The sequence below is a fragment of the Echiichthys vipera genome (genome assembly GCF_963691815.1).
Source record: "Echiichthys vipera genome assembly, chromosome: 20".
NCBI classification, from domain to species: domain Eukaryota; kingdom Metazoa; phylum Chordata; class Actinopteri; order Perciformes; family Trachinidae; genus Echiichthys; species Echiichthys vipera.
In genome coordinates this window covers 25,374,903-25,389,601 of record NC_139845.1, presented here as the reverse complement: position 1 = coordinate 25,389,601, position 14,699 = coordinate 25,374,903, and positions in this window count along the sequence as shown.

Here is a 14,699-nt window from a genome sequence, read left to right as displayed (position 1 = left end):
CACAGGAGGAAATAGTGAGAGCAATCCGTGGCGTCAGTGATCGTCTAGATCAAATTGTCAATGCACTGGGAGATATTTATCATGCAATAAATGCACTTACAAAGTCAATTGTGTCCTTGCAACTTTACATCGTTGAAATCAGACGCTGCCGGGCCCGTATCGCTTCGCGGGGTGGGTCGAGGTTGACGGGTCCGGCATCCTGTTCCTCTGGTGGGGGGGGGGGGGGGGGTGCTCTGGCAGTGGTATGCCATGGCGGTGTGCCAAGTTGTGCAGGACACCATAGGCCAGCACGATGCGGCACACCTTCTCAAGTGTGTACAGCAGCACCCCGCCCGACCTGTCTAGACAGTGCCAGCACCCCTTCAATAGGTCAATTGCCCTCTCCACCACTGCCCGAGTTCGGGAATGGCGGTCGTTGTATCTCCCCTCTTGGTCGGTGCCGGGGTTAGTGAGAGGGGTCAACAGCCACGTTCTCAGGGGGTAACCATATATATAAATATATATTAAAAAATCACACTACTGTTCGCGGGAAAACATACAGGACAAAACAACCTCATTACAAGGATTGACAAGACTAATCACACTTATATTAATGACTGCAGAGGTGTGCGTTGGCTACTGAAATGTGATATTTCCAACTTTACGCACGCGTTTATTGAGACGAATGATGAACACAAGGAGACATTCTTTTTTCACCAGGGAAAGAAACAAATACACATATTTTAATGCGCGTGTCCAAACGGGCATTGTGCTGGTTTAAATTCGGGGCGCATTAAACGGATAAATGATTTACTCACCGAGAAGCCACCCATTGCGCACCGTGCCAGCCTCCAACCTGATACCAACCATGCTATTGTTTAGATTGAACGAGTCATGCGTTGCCAGAAACCCCAGGGTGGTCAGAACCTGTGTGGGAACGGACAACCCCTGGCTCCTGGCTGTGTGTCGTTCTAGGGCTGGCCGCAGCTCCGTGCACAGCTCCAGTAACACTGGTCTCGGCAACCCGAAACGACTCATGAGCCAGTTGTCGTCATTTGCAAACAGATCTTCCCGCTCTCTAAACTCCCTCTCACGGCTGATATAACCATTTGCGATGTCTTCTAACAAGGCCAAGGCTGCCATGGTTAATGCCATTTTTCATTAAATTGCGCATGCTTTTATATCCTTATCCTTATTTTATATCCTTATGATTGCAAACACGTGTGTGTTAATTTTCCATTAATGTGTCTCTGATGTGCACACACACTGAGGATGAATTGTTTTCACATAAATAACAGTTTCCCAGCATCACCTCTAAGTGTCGCCAACGAAACAATAGCTGTAGAAACGTGCGTGCGACAGCCATGAAGTTTGCGTGGCGCACCGCACATTTCCACGGTCATTTCACTTTTGGTACATCTGAACGTTGGCGTGGAAAATGGCGTACGCCACGTTTTTGTGAGTACGCAACATTGATACATGAGGCCCCCTGACCGTGGAAATGTGCGGTGCGCCACGCAAACTTCATGGCTGTCGTACGCACGTTTCGTTGGCGACACTTAGAGGTGATGCTGGGAAACTGTTAGTTATGTGAAAACAATTCATCCTCAGTGTGTGTGCACATCAGAGACACATTAATGGAAAATTAACACACACGTGTTTGCAATCATAAGGATATAAAATAAGGATAAGGATATAAAAGCATGCGCAATTTAATGAAAAATGGCATTAACAATGGCAGCCTTAGCCTTGTTAGAAGACATCGCAAATGGTTATATCAGCCGTGAGAGGGTGTTTAGAGAGCGGGAAGATCTGTTGGCAAATGACGACAACTGGCTCATGAGTCGTTTCAGGTTGCCGAGGCCAGTGTTACTGGAGCTGTGCGCGGAGCTGCGGCCAGCTCTAGAACGACACACAGCCTGGAGCCCGGGGTTGTCCGTTCCCACACAGGTGCTGACCACTCTGGGGTTTCTGGCAACGCATGGCTCGTTCAATCTAAACAATAGCATGGTTGGTAACAGGTTGGAGGCTGGCACGGTGCGCGATGGGTGGCTTCTCGGCCGGTAAATAATGTATCCGTTTAATGCGCCCCGAATTTAAACCAGCACAATGCCCGTTTGGACACGCGCATTCAAATATGTGTATTTGTTTTTTTCCCTGGTGAAAAAAGAATGGCAGAGCTATCTTGTCTCCTTGTGTTCAGTATTTGTCTCAATAAACGCGTGCGTAAAGTAAACTTCAGTAGCCACGGCGCACCTCTGCAGTCATTAATATAAGTGTGATGACTCTTGTCAATCCTTGTAATAAGGTTGTTTTGTCCTGTTTGTTTTCCCGCGAACAGTAGTGTGATTTTTTTATATACATTTATATATATATGGTTACCCCCTGAGAACGTGGCTGTTGACCCCTCTAACTAACCCCAGCACCGACCAAGAGGGGAGGTACAACGACCGCCATTCCCGAACTCGGGCAGTGGTGGAGAGGGCAATTGACCTATTGAAGGGGCGCTGGCGCTGTCTAGACAGGTGTGCTGTACACACCTGAGAAGGTGTGCCGCATCTCGCTGGCCTATGGTGTCCTGCACAACTTGGCACACCGCCATGGCATACCACTGCCAGAGCACATCCCCCCCACCAGAGGAACCAGATACGGGACCCGTCAACCTCGACCCACCCCGTAAAGCGATACGGGCCCGGCAGCGTCTGATTTCAACGATGTAAAGAGGCAAGGACACGATTGACTTTGTAAGTGCATTTATTGCATGATAAATATCTCCCAGTTCGTTGACAATTTGATCTAGACGATCACTGACGCCACGGATTGCTCTCACTATTTCCTCCTGTGATTCCAGCACAGCTTGTGAAAGGACACGGCCTGTCGGGCGGACGTCAGCTGGCGTGGAGTCGCCGGGGCGCGTGGTGCTGGAGGTGCCGGTGGAGACGCCAGGGCGCACGGTGCAGAGGGAGGAGCCATCTCCTGTCTCATCGTCTATTGAAAAATAATAATAAAAAAATGAAGTAATTAAACATGAATCAATGTGTTTATATCCTGGCAACTTAACGCACGAGCATGTGTAATGTGAGCAGCCGAGTATAATGACATTTCTGAGTTTAACACATTTACCTTGAGGATGATCTGTGTCGCCTTCATGGCCCCCCACAACTCCGCTTAGAGCTGTTCCCTCCACAATAGCCGCCACTCTCTGATCAAAAGGGGGTCACTTCCTCCCCTCCTGTCCGACCGTTGCGGCGATACTACGGCGGTGGGCCGAAACCCTCCGCTTCACCTCCACCTTCACGTCGGACCATTTTTTTTTTTTATTTCAGTGGGAGTGCGCTGCTCCGACCCCACAGCGTTCACTGCCTCACACACACACTCCCACTCAAATGTCTTTTTCTTTGTGTTTATCCCTGAAAAGAGGCTACCAAATAAAACCGCTCTTCGGTCTCCACTTCATTTAATAAAATTTCGAGCTTAGACTCGTTGAAGTTGCGCTTCTTACCTTTACTCATCTTTTAAATCTGATGCTGCAGAGAGGGTATCCCTGGTGCAGGCCCTATTTACATTGATTTGCATATTTAAATGGGGGCGTGGACAGGGAGGAGTTCAGCACTTCTACATGTGCGCTCAATTCCACTTTGATTGGGATGTACAAAGGAAAAGTGCTTGGATCCATGCGTACGCACACATTGATACATCTGAATTTTTTTGTGCTTACGCCAGTTTCTGGATTCTAGTGTACGCCATGTTTTAGTAAGAAAGCCACGCAAGTCTTAGTACATGAAGCCCCTGGTCTCCTTACATACACCTCCCTCAGCCACTCTTTCATCATCTCCTCATCCATCCAGCCCTTTTCATTTGCCTTAATAACGACTCCAGCTGGAAAAGTCTCTTTAGGCAAAGTCTTCCTCTTAAAAATCACCATAGGCGGCAGTTGCTGTCCATTTGCGTGGCAGCCAAGCACAACAGTAAACTAAGCTTTTTCATACCCCGTTGTGCGTATCGCTACCGTTCTTGTCCCCTTCTTCTCCACCGTGTGACTCACCGGGATGTCGAAAGTAAGCGGCACCTCGTCCATGTTGGTGATGTGGCTTGGCTGGATGCTTTTGTCGGCGATGTGTTTGCTGCAGAAAGAGTGGAAGCTCGCCAGCTTTTCATTATAATCCGCCGGACGTTGCTGCGCTACTGTAGTCCTGGTCCGGATGGAAAAATGGCACCGTTTCATAAAACGAAAGCACCACGACGGACCTCCTTGAAAATGTTCAATTTTCATTTCCTCCGCTAGCGTTACTGCTTTTAGTCGAACAGTGACCATCGAAACGCTCGCCCCACTCGTTCTTTGCTCAATGATCCACCGCTCGAGTCTTTCCTCTAACTCGGGCCACCTCGCCTTATGTCCGCGGAAACTCAGCAGCGTCTTCTTCACCTGTCGGAGTTCGTTTTCCATCTTCCTCCACTTGCGAACCATCGATACATTAATCTTGAATTCTCTCGCGGCTGCTCGATTTCCATGTTCCTCTGCGTAGCTGATAGCCTTCAGTTTAAACTGTGCTTCAAAGGCGTGTCTCTTTGCCATTCTCAGGGTTGTTATCACAACAATGTTCTGCACAAAGCACATACCTGTTCTTTTATACACAATCCACGCCGACTATCCCCCTTGAACGTTCTCACGGTGGTCTCAACAACGTCCGCAGTAACACACATAGGGCGCACCGCACTATAGGGCGCGCCGCATATTTTGAGGAAAAAAAAAGACGTTTATATGCGCCTTATAGTCGCGAAAATACAGTACTAGATCTTAGTGCTGCTGTCAGGGTTTTGGGTCCGGTGCACTCTGCTGGTCTGTTTGTGTACTGTTGGCCATGCCTTTGTTTGCAGACCATGTGCTTTTGTGTTTATGGCTGTGACGCCACTCCCCCTGTTTTTTCCACCACTTATTGTCCACACCTGTCCTGCCAATTAGTTTGCTTGTTACCTTGTTTTCTCCTGCCCAATGATTGGTCTCTGTCTCCCTATTCAAGTTCAGCCTTCTCAGTGTCCTTTGTCAGATTGTTTTGCAAGATTGTGTGCCACACTGCCTGTCTTGGATTTTCTCTGTCGTTGTTCGGATTACTCTGCCTGTTTTGGAATTACTCTGCCTTTTTTGGATTCACTCTGCCTGTATGCGATTCACTCTGTTAGTTTTGATTTTTTGCACTGCCGGAAAGAGGTTTACCCTTTGTTACCTGTTTGCTCTGTGGATTGCTCTGCCTCTGTTTCCTGGACACTTGTTGGACTTTGTTTATTTAAAACCTTAAGTTGGATTTTGTGTCTTCGGAGCTTTGACTCTTCTAGACTAACTGAAAATAAACCTGTTCATTGAATCTGCTTCTCACCTAGTCTGCTTTTGGGTCAAAACCAGCTAGCCTAACAGTACAATCTGACCACAATGGACCCAGCAGACCCAACCCCAGTTAAAACTGTTTTAGAACATCATGGGATCATTATTGGGAGACAGCAGACCCAACTGAACACCGTGTCAGCGAGCATCAGAGATCTGACTGCCCAGATTCAGCCTCTCCAACTAGCTCACTCTGCCTCAGCTGCCTCATTCCCTCTAGAGCCAGCCCGTGAGCCCCGTCTTCCCCCTCCCGAAAAGTACGCTGGTGAGCCTGGCACATGCCGTTCTTTTCTATCTCAGTGTTCTTTGATTTTCCAACTGCAACCTACCACCTTCCCCACCGATTGGACCAAAGTGGCTTATGTTATTACCCTACTCTCGGAGCGAGCAAGGGAGTGGGGAATGGCCCTCTGGGAGGCAGAGCCGCCATGTTGCAATGACTACAATGAGTTTTCGTCTGAGATTAAAAGGGTCTTTGACCGCTCCAAGCATGGACATGAGGCTGCTCGTGAACTGCTGCGCATGCGCCAGGGCCGCAGGTCTGTGTCAGATTATGCCCTTGATTTCCAAACACTTGCAACCTCAACCACTTGGAATGCAGATACCCTGTTTGATACTTTCCTGAATGGACTGTCTGAAGACATCAAAGACGAGCTGGTGTCTCAATCTGCCAACCTCCTGTGAGGCCTTGATTAACCTTGCCATCTGTATAGACAGTAGACTTCAGGAGCGCCGCCAAGGAAGGTTCCCTGGGCTTTCCCTGGAGCCCTCTTCTAGTTCTCCTGTCAACCAACCAACCCCTTTGCCTACTTCTGGTATCCCTGAGCCGATGCAAATTGACCGCACTCGCCTGACCCCCGAGGAACGTCAGAGGCGAATTCAGTCCCGGTCCTGTCTGTATTGTGGCCAGCCCGGCCATTTCATCACCAGATGTCCAGTAAAAGACAACGCTCACCAGTAGCTAGGGGGGTACTGGTGAGCGTAACGCCCATTGAACCCTCCTCCATGCAACGAGCTCTCCTACCAGCTACCTTGAAATGGGGGAAGCTGCAACAGCAGGTGACGGCTCTCATTGACTCTGGGGCAGAAGCGAACTTCATTGACGCCCACTTCTTGTTCCAATGCGGAGTGCCCACAACAGCCCTTAAGACTCCTCTGGTGGCTAATGCCTTGAATGGACAGAAGTTATCCAAGATCACCTGTGCCAGCGGTGAGTCTGCATCTCTCGGATAATCACCATGAACAGCTGTCTTTCTATGTTATTGATTCTCCACAAGCCCCCGTAGTGCTTGGCCATCCCTGGCTTGTTAAACATAATCCTAACATAGACTGGGTTAGTAGGCAGATCGTGGGATGGAGCTTGTTCTGTCACTCTCATTGCCTTCTTCGTGCCCAGGCTCCTTTTACTCCAGATCCCAGATCCTCCGAAGTGTTTCCAGATCTTTCCTCAGTCCCTGCAGACTATTCGGCCCTCAAAGCTGTTTTTAGTAAGTCCAAAGCCTCTTCCTTGCCACCACATCGCCCTTATGATTGTGCCATTGATCTCCTGCCCGGCACGTCCCCCCCTAGGGGGCGCCTTTACTCCCTCTCCCGGCCGGAGACTGAAGCCATGGACAAGTATATCCAGGAGTTCTTGGCAGCGGGCATCATCCGTTCTTCCTCCTCTCCTGCTGGTGCTGTTTTTTTCTTTGTGGGCAAGAAGGACAGCTCCTTACGACCTTGTATCGACTACAGAGGCCTAAATGACATCACCATCAAGAACCGCTACCCGCTCCCTTTGATGTCTTCAGCGTTTGAGTTACTTCAAGAGGCCAGAGTGTTTACCAAACTTGTCCTCCGGAATGCCTACCATCTAGTTCGTATCCGTGAGGGGGATGAGTGGAAGACGGCCTTTAACACCACCTCTGGTCACTATGAGTACCTTGTCCTCCCATTTGGCCTTACCAATGCCCCAGCTGTTTTTCAGTGTCTGGTAAACGATGTACTCAGAGATATGATTAATAAGTTTGTTTTTGTTTATTTGGATGATATCCTCATTTTCTCCAAGTCCCTAGCCGAACACACGTCCCATGTCCGAAAGGTGCTTCAGCGCCTCCTGGAGAACCAACTCTACGTGAAAGCAGAAGTGTGAGTTTCACAGGAACTCCGTCTCTTTCCTTGGGTATGTGGTCTCAGCCGGCACTGTCGAGATGGACCAACAGAAGATCAAGGCAGTGGTGGAATGGCCTACACCCTCTACCCGGCGAGAACTCCAACGCTTCCTCGGGTTTGCCAATTTTTATAGACGTTTCATAGGTAATTACAGTGCATTCGCTGCCCCCCTAACAGCTTTGACTTCTACTTCTGTTAAGTACTCCTGGCCTCCCAAGGCAGAGGAAGCATTTCTGACCATGAAGCAGCGTTTCACCTCTGCTCCAATCCTGATCCAGCCAGACCCAGATTTGCAGTTCATTGTGGAGGTTGATGCAACCGATGTTGGCGTGGGAGCAGTACTGTCCCAACGTTCGGCCAAGGACAACAAGGTCCACCCCTGTGCCTTCTTTTCTCACCGTCTGACACCACCTGAACGGAATTATGATAGGGGCAATAGGGAACTGTTGGCAGTGAAGATGGCCCTGGAGGGGTGGAGACACTGGTTGGAGGGGGCCACCGTGCCATTTCTTGTCTGGACCGACCATAAGAACCTTGAATATATCCGCTCTGCTAAAAGGGTTAGTCCTCGGCAAGCTCGTTGGTCCATGTTCTTCTCTAGGTTCAATCGTCCTATCGTCCTGGCCACAAGAACGTGAAACCTGATGCCCTCTCCCGACAGTTCAGCTCCTGTGACGAGATCCAAGATCCAGATCCCATCCTGCCTGCCCACTGCTTTGTCCAGGCAGCACATTTTGAGATCGAATCTGTTGTGGCTGCAGCCCAAGCTAGGGAAGCAGGGCCCAGCCAGTGCCCCACTAACCGCCTCTTTGTCCCAAGTTCTGTTCGTTCTCAGGTTCTGCAGTGGGGTCATTCGTCTAGGCTGTCCTGTCATCCAGGGTCTAAAAGAACTCAAGCCTTCATGTGTTCAAACTGCACGGGTTGCCCCTGGAGGTGGTATCGGACAGAGGTCCGCAGTTTACGTCCAGTTTCTGGAAAGCTTTTTGTAAGCTCCTCGGAGCAACTGTTTGCTTATCTTCTGGGTTTCATTCACAAACCAACGGCCAGACGGAGAGGGCTAACCAGCAACTGGAGACGGTTCTTCGCTGCGTGGCCTCCCAGAACCCGACATCCTGGAGCCGGCAGTTACCTTGGGCGGAGTACACCATCAACTCCCATATCTCCTCCTCCACTGGCCGGTCCCCTTTCGAGTGCTCCTTGGGCTACCAACCACCTCTCTTCCCAGACCAGGAGTTGGAGGTGGGGTCTCCCTCTGCCGAATCCTTCATCCGCCGCTGCCGTCGAACGTGGAGGCGCACCCGGGCAACCCTTCTCCGTACCTCGATCAAGATGAAGGCCCAGGCTGACAAGCACCCCACCCAAGCTCCACGCTACCGCCAGGGCCAGCGGGTATGGCTTTCAACCCGGGACCTTCCCCTGAAAACGGAGTTCCGCAAAATGATCTCCCGTTTCATCGGGCCCTTCCCCATTTCTAAAGTCCTTAGCCCCACTGCTGTCCGCCTCGAGCTCCCCGCTCCCATTCGCCGTATTCACCCCACCTTCCACGTCTCCAAAATCAAGCCATTCATCACCAGTCACTTGCACCCTGAGCCCGACCCTCCCCCGCCCCCATGGCTTGTCGACGGTTCTGAAGCGTACACGGTACGCAAGCTTCTCGACGTCAGGCGTCGGGGCAGAGGACTCCAGTACCTCGTGGACTGGGAGGGCTATGGTCCTGAGGAGAGGTGCTGGGTCCCAGCCCGGCACATCCTGGACCCGACACGGATAAAAGACTTTCGCAGTCGGCACCCCGCCCAACGCAAAGTGACGCCCGGAGGCGTTCGTTGAGGGGGGGCTAGTGTCAGGGTTTTGGGTCTGGTGCACTCTGCTGGTCTGTTTGTGTACTGTTGGCCATGCCTTTGTTTGCAGACCATGTGCTTTTGTGTTTGTGGCTGTGACGCCACTCCCCCTGTTTTTTCCACCACTTATTGTCCACACCTGTCCTGCCAATTAGTTTGCTTGTTACCTTGTTTTCTCCTGCCCAATGATTGGTTTCTGTCTCCCTAGACTGGAGACTGGAGCATCTAATTGGCATTAAAGAAACCACATTAAGCTGGTTTAAGTCATATGTATCAGATAGATCTGTTTGTACATGTTAACGACAAATCCTCCATGCACACTAAAGTTAGTCACGGAGTCCCATAGGGTTCTGTCCTTGGACCGATTTTATTCACCTTATGTATGCTTCCCTTAGGAAATATTATAAGGAAGCACTCCATAAATTTTCATTGTTATGCTGATGATACACAATTATATTTGTCCATTCAAACCAGAAGAAACTGATCAGTTAGATAAACTTCAAAGGTGCATTAAGGAAATAAAAAGCTGGATGACCTGCAATTTTCTCATGTTAAACTTAGATAAAACTGAAGTCATTGTAATTGGCCCCAAAGGCCTCCGAAACTCAATACCTAAAGATATTGTTACTCTGGATGAAGTTGTGTTGTCCTCAAGCACCACATTAAGGAATCTGGGGGTGTTATTATTGATCAGAATATTTCCCTTGATTCTTACATAAAACTAACGACAAGGACTTCATATTTTCACCTGCGTAATATTGTGAAAATTAGGAACATTTTGTCTCAGAAAGATGCAGAAAAACTAGTCCATGCATTTGTTACTTCTAGGCTGGACTACTGCAACTCCTTATTATCAGGCTGCTCCAATAAGTCTGTTAAGAGTCTCCAGTTGGTCCAAAATGCTGCAGCTCGAGTACGAACTAAAACAAATTGAAGAGAACATATTTCTCCTGTATTAGCTTCTTTGCACTGGCTACCTGTAAAATCGAGAATAGAATTTAAAATCCTTCTCCTTACCTATAAAGCTCTTATTGGTCAGGCTCTGTCGTATCTTAAAGAGCTCATAGTACCGTATTACCCGACTAGATCGCTGTGCTCTGAGAATGCAGGGCTACTTGTCGCTCCTAGAGTCTCCAAAAGTAGAATGGGAGGCAGAGCCTTCAGCTACCAAGCTCCTCTCCTGTGGAACCAATTCCCAAGTGTTGTTCGGGAGGCAGACACTGTCCCCATATTTAAGAGTAAACTTAAAACTTTCCTTTTTGATAAAGCTTACAGCTAGGGCTTACAAGCCCTTAGCAATGTTGTTATTTTTAAGCTGATTTTGTTCTGCTTAATGATGCTGCCATAGGCCTAGTCTGCAGGGGGATAATACTTTTCCAGATACTCAGAGCTTCTCTCCTCTCTGTCTGTATCATTCATGACTCATCAATGCATGTTACTAATGGAGTTGTTTGTGCTTTGTCGTCTTGCAGGTCTCTGGTGATCGTGGTGGTGCCTACTGCCGTGGTCCTGCATGACGCTTCCTGCTACTATTATAATCTATAACCTTAGCTACGCTTGTTTCTACTATTCTGCTGTATTAACTGCCATTACATATAAGTCATATTCACATTACTATTGATATTATTAAACCAACACAGTCTCACTCCCAACGCGTCAAAAACTGAAGATTGGTCAGGGCCTTTGGCGTTAGTTACGGACTAAAAAGGTCTCCTTAAACGTACAAACCCGACGCAGAGGGCTTTCAACTCATTCCAATGTAAGCCCGTCCGCGGCGATATTTGAAGCTTAGAGCTCTCCTTTAACGTCCATATCTGAAGTTTTGGGCTCTCCTTAAACGTCCATATTTGAAGCTCAGGGCAGTCTCCAATGTAAGCCTGTCCGCGCCGATATTTGAAGCTCGAAGAGCGCTCCTCGGGGCGCTCCTCGGGGCGCTCTTCGGGGCGCTCTTCGGGGCGCTCTTCGGGGCGCTCTTCGGGGCGCTCTTCGGGCCGCTCATCGGAGCGCTCCTTAAACGTACAAACCCGACGCAGGGCGCTTTCAACTCATTCCAATGTAAGCAGCCTGTCCTCCACCCAAAAACGACCACATAGGTTGATCAAGGAGCTTATTACGACCCATAGGCACGTTTCGAGTTTAGCGGTCGTGTACATAACTACAATAAACGGTGTGTTGGGTATGTCGTCATCGCCTACCCTTTAACCTTTGGCACCAATCAAAATGTGATGCGCCAGAAGGAGGCGTGGCATTCACGTTTCACTGGACGTCGTAGCATTGGTAAGTCCGTTTGTGTACTAATTTATGTGGTCATGTTGTGTTCTGTGTGTGAGCTATCACGGTGATTGTCTGCAAATCATGTGTAAGTAAGTTAGTTCAGTTTGACGTTTAAGTTACAACTCAGTTGGGAATGCCACGGAGGTCGTATGTTAACTATCAATAAGGCGCTAAGGTTAGCGCACATGCTAACACGCTTTTTATTTATGCTATCTTGACAAAAAAATGCTACCTTATGTGATTTTGTGTATTTGCGTCAGTATTAGGACATCTTTTAACTATTTATTTTGGTAATAAACAGGTGAAAATGCACTGTAAGAACTTAGAGAGCGCATTTTGATACTTAATCATTTCTCAAATACAGAGCCCTGATAGTTTTAATTAGTGTTAGTGTACTCATAACTTTGGAAGGCACACGTTTTATTTCTCTTTTTATTCTTTTGATTATTTACTCTACATTTTGCTAAATTTTTATTTTTAGTGGCAATAAGTAACATTTATGGAAGTGCAACTAATCCTGCTTCATTTTTTTTTATAATAAAAAAAACTCTCATTTACACAAATCCAACGGTTCTTTTAAGCGCCATTTTCTTAATCCTTCTCCCTGTTACACTAATTTAATTTTCTGAGCTTTTGCTTTGTCATTTTGTCTCTTTGTCTTTACTTTGACTGTAGCCTTTGTTTGGTCTTCTGTTTGTTAGTTTCTTCTCTCTCTCTCTCTCTCTCTCTTTCTCTCTCTCTCTCTCTCGCGCTCTCTCTCTCTCATCTAAAATGGCATCTGGTAAAGAAAAGAAAACAAAGGGACTAAAGTTTCCAGAGTTACCTTGAGGAAGAGGGACAAGAATGGGAACATTATAGCTCAACACTTTAGGAAGAATCGATCTGGTCAGTAAAATATAATACAGTTCTACTGTTAATCACAAGTTGGTCAGCAGTAATGTTTCTTGCATTATGTTTTGTGTTTATAGTTAAACCTTGTGGCGCTAGGAAGCCCCCAGAAGTGGAGGAGTTGCTGACAGATGACATTCCTCAAGATGTCCCAAGTCTTGGTACACATATTGACATCTGATAGCTTAAATAGCTTAAAGACGAACTTTATGTTTCCATTTAAAAATGTGAAATTTAGGCAACTGACTTAAGTAGTGGCCGGATTTTTTTATGCACATGCAGTAACAAAGCCATTATGGAAATGACTTTTCTGTCTTTAAATACACTGTCCTTTACATCAATTTTTGTGTTTTATTATTTTAGATCAACATCTTCAGAGACTAAAGTGGAGGAGACACCCACAATGTCAGCATGGACAAGAAAACAGTTAATGTCTGAAAAAGAATTCAGAGCTGCAATGCCAGAGCTCTTGAATTCGAAATTGGGCGCAGAGACTGTAACTCCACATTGCTGTCAGCAATGTAAAACAGCTGATGCTGGTTGGTGTGTAGTCAGAAAAGGGTAGGCTTGACACGGTACCAGATTGTAAAATTTTTCTGAATTTTGATATTTTCTGGGGGTTGTGTGTGTGTGGATATTTTTTTTACAGGCAGAGCAGAGATGATAACTGTGCTTGCCATGGGATGGAACAACAGGAAGACAGAGAGTCTGCACAAGACCCTGGCAAAAAGATTTTTCAAAGTAAGAAGTCTTTACTGCAAGTTAACATTTGTCATTTCATGGTTACTTTCTGTGGGCTTGAATACTGGCATCACAGGTTAAAGGAGTGACAACTTTGTTCAGCTCATGTCCTGTGACTGGTGTGGTGTGGAGGCATGGCAGAGCCATATGCTGGTTGGCTGCTGGCTTGCTGGATCGCTGTGTTTTTGTGCTGCATTGGCTACAAAAAATGAGCAGAACAATGGGCTTATGGTCCACTGACTCACTGCTACTGAGTTTAACAGTCCCTTCTCCTCACACCTTCCTCTGAAGAACATTCTCCCAACTAGCTGTGGCACACTTGACGGCCCCACTGGCGTGTGTTGTCATCATGACAACTCACAAAAATCACCATTAAGTGTTTTTGACATCAAATGACTGCAGCAAACAACTCAATGTCCTTTCTATCCAATTAGCATTCTTATATACGTATTGCATTCTTTCACCATAAAATAGCCTTTGTTATAACAAGGAAATAATTGTTTCATGAGGCACATAGTCTCTTTTGAGGACATACCTTTAAGAATATCCCCATAAATTTGTGCTTGAATGTTTTGCATGTTGTCATTTAGGTTTTTCAATCATGATTAGAGATACACTTACTGATATTGTCCCCTTTTTTTTAAATAACATATTTTTTCTGATACTATGAAATACTTTTGGTGTATTAAATTCCACTAGATAGTTGTCCTACATCTTAAGCCCTTGTCACACATGCACTGCAAACCTGAAACTATCTGAACATTTCCTGGTACAGCTGTGTGTGTACACAAATATCGGATTCAGTCGGACCGGGCATCAAATGGAGTTTACCCTCCCAGCTTAATAGTGCAAAGACTGGGTAATTCCAGAGTGTGCACATGTGTGAATACAGCTGCACGCTCCCCTTGCCTAAACCAAACTAAGTAGTTACATTAAGTGTGAACACATCTAAGTGTGTGCTGCATGTGTGAAAGAGAAACTCGGGACTATCTCCGGACCTGATTCTCTGACATTATTCTGGGTTCAAATGTGAAAACATCTTTATTCTCTTATCTCCAATGCCCTATGTTAACATACCTTTTTACGGATCACACCATGACTTATCCATGTTTTGTTTTTTTTAAACATTCTAAATGGACTAAACAGAGGGCAGAAATCGAAGGAGCTAATCTTGAGAGTCTCAAGCAGGAGCTCAACATCTCTCTGGAGGACACGGAGGAATGGGTGTGTGACGTCCAGCAGTGGGCAGCCACTGGTATGTGTTATGGTACATTTCGCTATATGTTTTACAATACTATTTTTTTATGGTCAATTTTGCTTGTTTCTGCTTTTCAAAAGAGACATGTAGCTCATAGTAGTAGTACTTGGGAGCTGGCCAGGTAAATTCCACTTGATGTACAGTCTGACTGGATCAAATATTTGTGTTTTCACATACTGATTGTCTAGAT